Source organism: Ahaetulla prasina, chromosome 2, assembly GCF_028640845.1.
Source record: "Ahaetulla prasina isolate Xishuangbanna chromosome 2, ASM2864084v1, whole genome shotgun sequence".
In the NCBI taxonomy this organism is placed as follows: Eukaryota; Metazoa; Chordata; class Lepidosauria; order Squamata; family Colubridae; genus Ahaetulla; species Ahaetulla prasina.
Genome location: NC_080540.1, coordinates 158572873 through 158582811, shown reverse-complemented (window position 1 = coordinate 158582811; position 9939 = coordinate 158572873). Strand labels below are relative to the sequence as shown.

General features: G+C 42.9%; 1 long non-coding RNA gene across 2 annotated transcripts; it reads right to left on the bottom strand.

The window, feature by feature from the left end:
• Window positions 1-530: 530 nt before the first annotated feature.
• Window positions 531-9167, bottom strand: LOC131192200 (uncharacterized). 2 transcript variants are annotated; one of them, XR_009153665.1, is made up of 4 exons: window positions 8924-9167; window positions 8640-8832; window positions 3935-4059; window positions 531-964 (listed from the first exon to the last, which is right to left on the bottom strand). It is a non-coding gene; the product is annotated as an uncharacterized LOC131192200 (long non-coding RNA). The 2 variants fall into 2 exon arrangements; XR_009153666.1 differs by lacking the exon at window positions 8640-8832.
• Between the last annotated feature and the right edge of the window lie 772 nt (window positions 9168-9939).

Below are 9939 nucleotides of genomic sequence, written 5' to 3'. Positions count from 1 at the left end.
CCATTTCACACGAACCGGTAGCACCGGCGGCAGGAAGCTCCGCCCACCCACCATGTTTTTTACCATCTGCGCATGCACAGAAGAGTCACGTGCACGCATAACGCATATGTAGCACGTTCCCATTCCCAAACCGGTAGCGAAGGTAAGTGGATTTCACTGCTGTATCACAGCCTTGGTGGGGCACTGGATAAGCATCTAAACAGCATCATCCACTCAGCACGGGGTGGAGATGCATAACTATTATCTGTATCCTGATGATTCTACACCCCATGGTGTCAAATGATCTCATCTAATAGTGTCATCTAGATATTCATAGGTGAGATATGAAACCCAAATCCGGCATCCCACACAAAAGTGGCCTAGGGCTGGATTTCTCTGTCCCTACCAACATCAACAGGTACCAGCCACAAGGAAAGGAGGAGAATCACTATAAAAGAGTACCTCCCTCCAAATTCCAGGAGCTGGTCCAGAATCATGCTGGTTGTGATGAGCGTTAGCTTGAATAATGGGATACTCAATTTAGTGCAAATTGTAAATTTATTTATTTATTTTTTTGTTTATTTATTTTTTCAAATTTTTATACCGCCCTTCTCCGAGGACTCAGGGCGGTGTACAGCATAAGTAAAACATAGATATCAAAAAAATTTAAATACAATATTCAATTAAAAATCTAATTCCATAAGCTGCATGTTAAAATTGCTGAATAAAAATTAATAAATAAATTAAAACCCCTTAAAAACCCACTAAAAAAACCCTCAATATTAAAATTAATCATTAGGCCAGCCCCGCTTGATGAAAGAAAAAGGTTTTGAGCTCGCGTTTAAAGGTCCGAAGATCAGGGAGAAGACGTAGTCCCACAGGTAGATCATCACTGATACCAGTTCACATTTAATGTGTCCCCAAATTCAGTTCATACGAGGTTAGCCTGTTTGTAGTTGTGGTTTTGGTTGTTGATACCACTCACCTTCGTGGTGTGCGCAAAATGGAGAAAAGGAAGATTCCATTGGAGGAAAAGAAAGAAGAAAAGTTAGAGCAAAAATTTGATGCAATTGAACGACACGAGCACGGTCATAGCAACACTTCGACAAGATGTTGGAGTATCTGAATCTACAGTAGATTTTTATTTTTATTTTTGCTTTCTATAAATATTCTATGACTTGATGCTTAGAGATGTCCTCCTACTGGTTTTGTAAGGGCTCACCCAGACTCCTTATCCATTGATTACTTTCAGCACCAGAGGTCCTTACCAGGGGTGAAATGCTCCCGGTTCGGACCGGATCATGCGATCTGGTAGTGATCGTGACCAGTGGTTCGGTGATCTGGTAGCAATGGTGGAGCCAAGCTCCGCCCACCCAGACGGGTTTCATTACTTCCTGGTTTTAGCCAGGATATAATGTGTCTTTTACCTTCTGCGCATGCGCAGGTTTTGCGCAAGCACAGAAGGTCTATGCGTGCATGTGATGCGTGTGGCACATGCACTTCCAAACCGGTAAAGGAAGATAAGTAGATTTTACCCCTGGTCCTTACTTAATGGCCACAATGAGCCCAAGTGGCAGGACGGTCACTTCAGGCATCAGTAAAGGAAGATTACATATTAATGAAGGTTAAATATCTAATAGATTCCAGGCACATGCTAACACAAAAGTGGGAAATAATTATCTAATGTACTAAATTTTTATCTCAATTTTATTATTTAAAAAATAATTCGAAGTGGCAAACATACATAATACTCCTTTATCCTCTTTTTCATCACAACAACAGGGAGGTAGGTTGGACTGAAAGAGAACACCTGGCTTAAAGGCCCCCAGCCAGCTTCCATACCTGAGGTGGGACTAGAACTCAGTCTCCTGGTTTTTAGGCCAGAATTTTAACTACTACACCAAAGTGGCTCTCATTAGCCTTAGACAGAAAGTTTGTAATTTCACTGCTTGCTAGAGTAAATAGGAAGAGCTAGTGGCCTCTCTTCCAGGTGTTAATTGAAAATGGGAGTCATTTACATTCCAAGGAGGTAGGGCAAAATTAGTTGTTGCCATAGGAACTGGTGGTTGCCTAATTTAGATAAGGCCCCTGATTTACAAGTGTTAGACGAAGAGATGTTTGAAATACTATTTACTTGGGGATTCAAGCATAGCTCTTCTATTTTTGTATCCAGAAAATCTTTCTTAAACTGGATCTCATCAGAAGCACATAGGAAATCCAGGTTTAAAACATGACATACAATAATCATTTTTATAAACACTGCTAATGGACAGGTGTTTATAAAAAAAACAAAAAATGAGCACCCAAATAGCTGGGGGCAATATGCTGACTCTGTAAACTGCTTCGAGAGGGTTGTAAAACACTGTAAAGTGGTATATAAGCCTAAGTGCTATTCCTATTCAGCTGCTTGTAATTTTAAAGGTGTGCCCTTTAATGCTGATATTTGTGATATTGTACATAACATAGGAGGTAGAATTTATGTTCCTAGAATTTTATTCTAGTTTATAACTTATCAGGGGTCCTCCAAATTTTTCAGACTGTAACTTCCTAAATACTTAATTAGCAAGTCTAATGAATATCTTTATTTCTGGAAAATTTAGGAGTTGTAGACCAATTCTTCTGGAAGGCATCAGGTTGGGGAAGGCTGATCAAGATGTTTTCTGCTGGTCCATAGATATCCCCCCAACGGGTACCAGGGATCACTCAAAAATATGGACAATTTGTTAAATAGGACGTTAAGCCATTGGCAACTGATGTACTTTCCCACTTTATATTCTTAATTGTGTTAATTAAATCCTCAAATATTGCAGTTGGAAATTTTTTCTCAATATCTTTTTTAATACTGCGTTACCAAGATCGGCTAGTAAAAATCCAGATTTTCACTGGATTGTTTTCTTGCAAGTTTTTGCTTCTACAAACATGTTGATAATATAACCTTCCATACATCAGACATCATATGCCTAAGGTTCCTTCATAGATCCAATTTGATTAAACATATCTCTTCCCAGGACAAATATTTTGTATGAAGGCATCCCAAATTGTTTGGTTCGATGTATTTTTAACAGTGTTGACCCTGTAGCTTTAATGAGCTATAAATTGTGCCGTTTGTCTTAACTTCTTCTCTTCCTCTCTTTTCTTCCCTCTATACCAGAGGTGGGTTTCAGCAGGTTCTGACCAGTTCTGGAGAACCGGTAGCAGAAATTTTGAGTAGTTCGGAGAACCGGTAGTAAAAATTCTGACTGGCCCCATCCCCATCTATTCTCTGCCTCCAAAGTCCCAGTTGATCGGAAGGAAATGGGGATATTGCAGTAACCTTCCCCTGGATTGGGGAGGGAATGGAGATTTTACAGTATCCTTCCCCTGCCACGCCCACCAAGCCATACCATGCCCACCAAGCCACACCCACAGAACCGGTAGTAAAAAAAATTTGAAACCCACCACTGCTCTGTACCTACCTGCCTTTAAAAAAAAATATGGAAATCAACTATTGTGGTTTGATTTCTCTGCTCAACTTGGATTGCCAAGTCTGAGAGTTTTATTCTACTTTGTCTTTCCTGCTTTTTCAGAATAATGAAAGCAGGTGGTTTGATAATTGAAAAAAACTTGGAATTCATTCCACCTGGTACAATTGATCCAGCTGCTATTCTCCAGCCAAATAACATGCTATTATTTGTGGAGGGCCTCTGGTGGCTCAACATACTAATGCAGTCTGTTATTAACAGCAGCTGCTTGCAATTACTGCAAGTTCAAGCCCCACCAGGCCCAAGGTTGACTCAGCCTTCCATCCTTTATAAGGTAGGTAAAATGAGGACCCAGATTGTTGGGGGCAATAAAAGTTGACTTTGTATATAATATACAAATGGATGAAGACTATTGCTTAACACAGTGTAAGCCGCCCTGAGCCTTCGGAGAAGGGCGGGATATAAATGTAAATAAATAAAAAAAATTCACTGACCTGGAATTAGGAAGAACTTCATGCTTCCACTTCTTTAGTTGTAAATCTGCTCCCTTTGTTTGGATCCTTATAGGCTTCAAAGAAAATGCACTCAATAAAATCCTCTCCTTTATTATTATTTTGAGCTGTAATTTAAATCCAGAATGAATTTTTGTCTCCTGTCCACCTGGATTATTTTTCTTCTTGTTGCTTCTAATTAATAGCATCTGTTATTATTACTGTACACTATCCAGAGCCACTTCTTGTGAGATGGTCAGGTAAATAAATTTGATTAATAAATAAACCTCTGTAATTTAATGGGTTAATGACAAGCAGGACCCAGACTCATCAGGGCCAATGAATAATTACCTTCTGAATGGGGATATGTAGTACTTCAGATCTGAAGAAAAAGAGAAGGTATTTTGGAGAGGATATGACCAGACAACCCTGCGCCTGTAGCTGGGTCCTTAATGAAGCTGCATCTTTTTTATGGATTTGCATAATAGCTGTGTAATCCCAGGAAGGTACAATTTGGAGGAAAACTATAATAGTAATTTCCCAAACATTATTAATCTTGTATGCTTATTATTTATTTAGAGTATGGAATATACACTGCAAGGCAATCAAACTGGTCAGTCCTGGAGGAGATCAACCCTCACTGCTCTTTAGAAGGCCAGATCCTGAAGATGAAACTGAAATACTTTGGCCACTAATGAGAAAGAAGGACTCACTGGAGAAGAGCCTAATGCTGGGAAAGATTGAGGGCAAAAGAAGAAGGGGATGACAGAGAACCAGGTGGCTGGATTGAGTCACTGAAGCAGTAGGCGTGAGTTTAAATGGACTCCAGAGGATGGTGGAGGACAGGAAGACCTGGAGGAACGTTGTCCATCGGGTCGCAATGGGTCAGACATGACTTTGCAACTAACAACAACAATGGAATATACACAGACAAGCAATATATATTAATATTTCACTATATTAGTAAAACACAATAAAATATAAATGTTAAAAAGATATATATTGCTTATATATATAAAAAGATATATATGTTTTCTGAGGTTTTCGCGGGTATTTGAGATTATATATATATATATATATATATATATATATATATATATATATATATATATATATATATATATATATATATATATATGTCTTTGGTTGTTCGGGTTTTCTCCGTGTAAAATTGGAAGTGTCTTGGCGACGTTTCGACGAAGTCTCATTCGTCATCTTCAGGCTTCAACCGTGCTTCTGGGAGCAATGTGTGATCGCAGCTGTTTCTTCCTTTTAACTGCTAGTGGGGTTTGAACTGATTGGGTGGGAGCTTGGCTGTGCTCTGATTGGATGGGGTTTTCTGTGCTCTGATTGGCTGGGGTGTGTCCTGTGTTGGTGGGGGCTTGGTTGTGCTCAGTCTAGTCTGTGCTGCAGGGGGATTTGAGCTGGTGAGCTGCATAGCTGTTGTTTGGCTTTGTGGTCGTGCTACATCTTCATAGTGGGTGTCAGTCTGCTGCATGAATGGATTGGAGGGGTTTGAAATGGCTAATGTTGCAGCTGCGGTCTGGCTTCTGGTCCTTGGTCGTGCTTCATGATCAGTGTGGGTTTGGGTCTGCTTTCTGGGTGGATGTGCGGTGGTGACATCCTGTGTGGACCTTGTGAGTGTGGGTCTGGTGTCATTCCTCGTGTTAGGGACTCGTTTGTCAATAAGGGCGGGTTTCCAAATGGCTGGTAGGCGGGAGGTGTCATCTCGTTTGTTCATGCTGTGTGGGCGTTTTTCTATCTCAATGGCTTCTCTGATTATTCTGTTGTTAAAGTGTTCAGTTTTGGCGATAGTTCTGGTCTTTTTAAAGTCAATATCATGACCTGTGACTTTAAAGTGTTGGACCAGGGAAGAACACTAGTCAAAGGATTTACAATAAAATCAATAAAAGACAAAACAATAAAGTGGAAGGCCTTGATAAAGAGTCAGGTTTTCACAGCTCTTCTAAAAAACAGGAAAATGTGTCCCCCGTCTCATGACAGGGAAAAGAACTTTCCCAAAGTGCATTGGCTGGGAAGGAGACATATGGGGTTTAATTTTTGTGTTCTGCAGTTAGTGTCCACAGAGAGCCACAATGTCATAAAAATGATGATATGAGTTGATGATGTCATAATATCCCCCCCTCCCATGTACACGAGGCAGGTCCCATCCAGTATGGCTTTACCAGGAACCCTATCTATTTTGTTTATTTAATCAGTTTATATGCCTATCCACTCGCCAGAGAGAATCTGGACAACGTAACATCAAAAACAAATATGTCATCCTGCAATTAAATCATTACATGTAGGATTTTACAAGTGATACTCCGTTACTTTGCATTTTACTCAGAAGTCTATTGAGACCCAATGCAGTTTCTGAAGTACTACAGTAATGCCTTATTAATGTACTCTGCTCGTAATTACCCATGCCACTGCATTCTGGACCAGCCATACCTTTTGCATGGTGTTCAACTCTGCACTGGCTGCCGGTGGTCTTCCAGGTGCAATTCAAGGTGCTGGTTACTACCTTTAAAGCGCTCCATGGCTTAGGACCGGGTTATTTACGAGACCGCCTGCTGCCACCGATTGCCTCCCATCGACCAGTGCACTCCCATAGGGAGGGTCTCCTCAGGGTGCCGTCCGTCAGACAATGTCGACTGGTGACCCCAAGGGGGAGGGCCTTCTCTGTGGGGGCTCCTACCTTCTGGAACGAGCTGCCTCCAGGGATACGTCGACTCCCCGACCTCCAGACCTTTTGAAGCGAGCTCAAGACATTTTTGTTCCACCGCGCAGGGCAGGCCTAATAGTTTTAATGGGGCTTTTATTAGATTTTTATTAGAGTTTTAATTATTTTTCCCCAATTGAATCAGTGTTTTAATAATGTTTTAATTTTTGTATTCTTGTTTTTTACCTTGCTGTAAACCGCTCTGAGTCCTTCGGGAGAAAGGTGGTATATAAATCAAAATAATAAATAAAAAATAAATAAACTCATACAGAGAGCATTGCAGCAATAGTGGGTTTCAAAAATTTTTACTACCGGTTCTGTGGGTGTGGCTTGGTGGGCGTGGCATGGCTTGGTGTTTATGCCTTGGTGGGCATAGTGGGGGAAGGATGCTGTAAAATCTCCATTCCCATCCCACTCCAGGGGAAAGATACTATAAAGTCTCCATTCCCACCCCACTCCAGGGGAAGGATACCGCAAAATCCACATTCCTTCCGGATCAGCTGGGACTTGGGAGGCAGAGAATAGATGGGGGTGGGGCCAGTCAGAATTTTTACTACCGGTTCTCCAAACTACTCAAAATTTCTGCTACCGGTTCTCCAGAACTGGTCAGAACCTGCTGAAACCCATCTCTGCATTGCAATAATTCAACTGGGAGTGTTGTGCCTCGTCCTCCCGCCTCTCCTCAGCCGGGCCCCTCCCGTCTACACCCGGGCCTGTTATCAGACTCGGAGTCTGATAATGAAGATGAATGGCCTATCATGCCTCCAGCCCCCAGCCCTGGCCCCCTGCCCAGACAGGATGTCAGGAATGAACAAACAAACCTCACTCCTACAGCGTGTGAGCAGGGAGCCAGCCACGTGCTGGAATTACCGACAGCAGATCCAGCTGAAGAGAATTCACAGTGGGAGGATCCTCGCTTCCAGAGATCTGAGAGGCGACGCCAGCAGAAGGAAGGGAGGGGCAGGTCTGGATAAATGCTGAGTCATGGAGCCACACCCCACAGCCTATATAAAGGACCTGCTTGTGGCATTCCAACCTTGAGTCAAGCAAAGTCTCATCTAGTTTGCTGAAGTCACAACTTGGACTCCTGCCTGCCCTAAGAAACCTGGAAGGAATTTGGCAAAGCTGCAGAGGCTTCGTTGCCACACTTGATACGGACTTCCTAGACCCGGTCACGACAGGGAAGTAATTGAAGCATGCATAACCATGAGCAGAACCTCTTAGTCTAGAAATGGGTATAATTGATGTCCCAGTTGAAATTGTGCAAAGGTCTGCCTGGTCATCTCTGCCACTTGCTTCCTGAGCACAAGTTTTGAGCCCAAGAGGAGGACTCCATTACCCTGCATTTGTTCCCGCTAAATATAATTGTCATTTGTTCAGTAATAACGTTCCATTTTTTTTGCTCTTTATAGAATTTGATTGATACATGAAACTCTTTTCTTTCACATCCAATCACATATCTTGTATTCTTTCAGAATACACAAGTAGTACTCTTTACTTAAGGAGACTAGTAAATCAAAGAAATCAAAGCGAATAGTGACAAACTAGTTTATTTTTAAAGAACTACAATGGTTTTAGTGTTCACCTTTTAGACCCTAAGCTAGGGGTGTCAAACTCGATTTCATTGAGGGCCACATTAGGGTTCTGGTTAGAGGGATAGGTGGGCGTGGCCATGGTGGGTGTGGCCAGCTCAACATCACTCGTGTTGGAGGCGCCTATAGTGGCCAAGTGCTAAAGCAGGACTTCCCTGAGAGTCTCCCTTACTCTCATTATAATCTCCTTTCCTTCTTTCCTAACATGTCACAAGCTATCTAAATCAGTATTTCTCAATCTTGGTGTGCTGGTTGGGGAATTCTGGGAATGAAAATCCATACATTTTCAGGTTGCCATGGTTGAAAGACATTGGCCTAAATGATCTGTCAGTGCTCTCAGTGGAGAATGTCTGTATCAGAAAATGGAATATTCCAAAGATAATCAGTATACCTGGAATTAAAAAGGCTGTGTCATGGTCCCGTCGGAGCCAGATTCCGAGGAGGAGGAGGAGGAGATGGAGCCAGGACCGATGGCTAAAGAGGGTGTAGCCTCTCTGGCCCAGGAGGAAGGACCGGAGGAGCGAGAAGAGGCAGTTCTGGGTCCCTCAGGCCGCAAAAGGGTCATCAGAGAAGGTGCAGGATGACTAAGGAAGAGGGGAGGAGATGGAAAGAGCAGCCAGTGGAGCAGAGGAGCTCCAGAGATGAGTAACTGCCTCAGGGGTGGGATCTACTTACCTTTACTACTGGTTCACAATGGGAACTGTTGCGCAAAGCTTCTGCACATGTGCAGGACTTCCATGATGATGTGCGGGTCAGTGGGCGAAGCCTCCTGCCGGTTTTACTACCGGTTCGCAAGAACTGGACCAAACTAGGAGCAACCCACCACTGAACTGCCTCCCTCCCCTGATCCTCGACTACAGAGAATGGAGAGGAGGCAGAGTCAGCGCAGGGCGACCTGACTACTTGGGAGGAGGGTGCCCTGCCCCTCTTCACAAGGCTCACCTGAGAATAGGATTTAAGGAGATCCAGGGAGGAGTAACTTTTGTCGGGAACAAGTGTGATACTTTCCAGAAACACTTGTCATGACTCAAGAACCTTTCTGTTACCAATGACTCAATGCCTTGCTTTGCTTTGCTTTGCTCTGCTTGTTTGCCTTTCCTTGCCTTTGCTTGTCTAGCCTTGCTGTGTGCGGGCTGCAGCGACCCAGCTTGGCTCCAGTTTCTGCTGTGGCCCTGGCAAAGTCTCTGTGCAACAAAGATGCAGATGACCAAGTATCCTGAATTGCTTTTGTTCTCAGAACTGTGCTGCTCTCTCACACACACGCTTCTCACTTCGAGGAACTGCTTGATGTGTGTGTACATGTTAGAGGCTTGCTCTTGGGCTTACAGTGAGCTGTGGGAATTTTGAGGAAGGTTGGTTCAATAAAAGGAGATTCGATCCTTTGCCACGCCGGCATTGCATACATGCCCCGCCCCAGCCATAACAGGCTGTTACCTTTTTATTTTATTTATCTATCCTATTTAAAGACAGTTTATGTCCCTCATAGAGTGACCCTCTATATAGAGGATTTATGAATAACAATGGAGAGGCTATTTTGGCATAATCTGGTTTGGGAACAGATGGCTATGACAGAAAGTTTTATGTGCTTGGTTGGTTGACTTGAGATCTCTCTCTCTTTCTCTCTCTCTCAAGTCAACAGATCTCTCTCTCTCTCTCTCTCTCTCTCTCTCTTTCTCTCTCTCTCAAGTCAA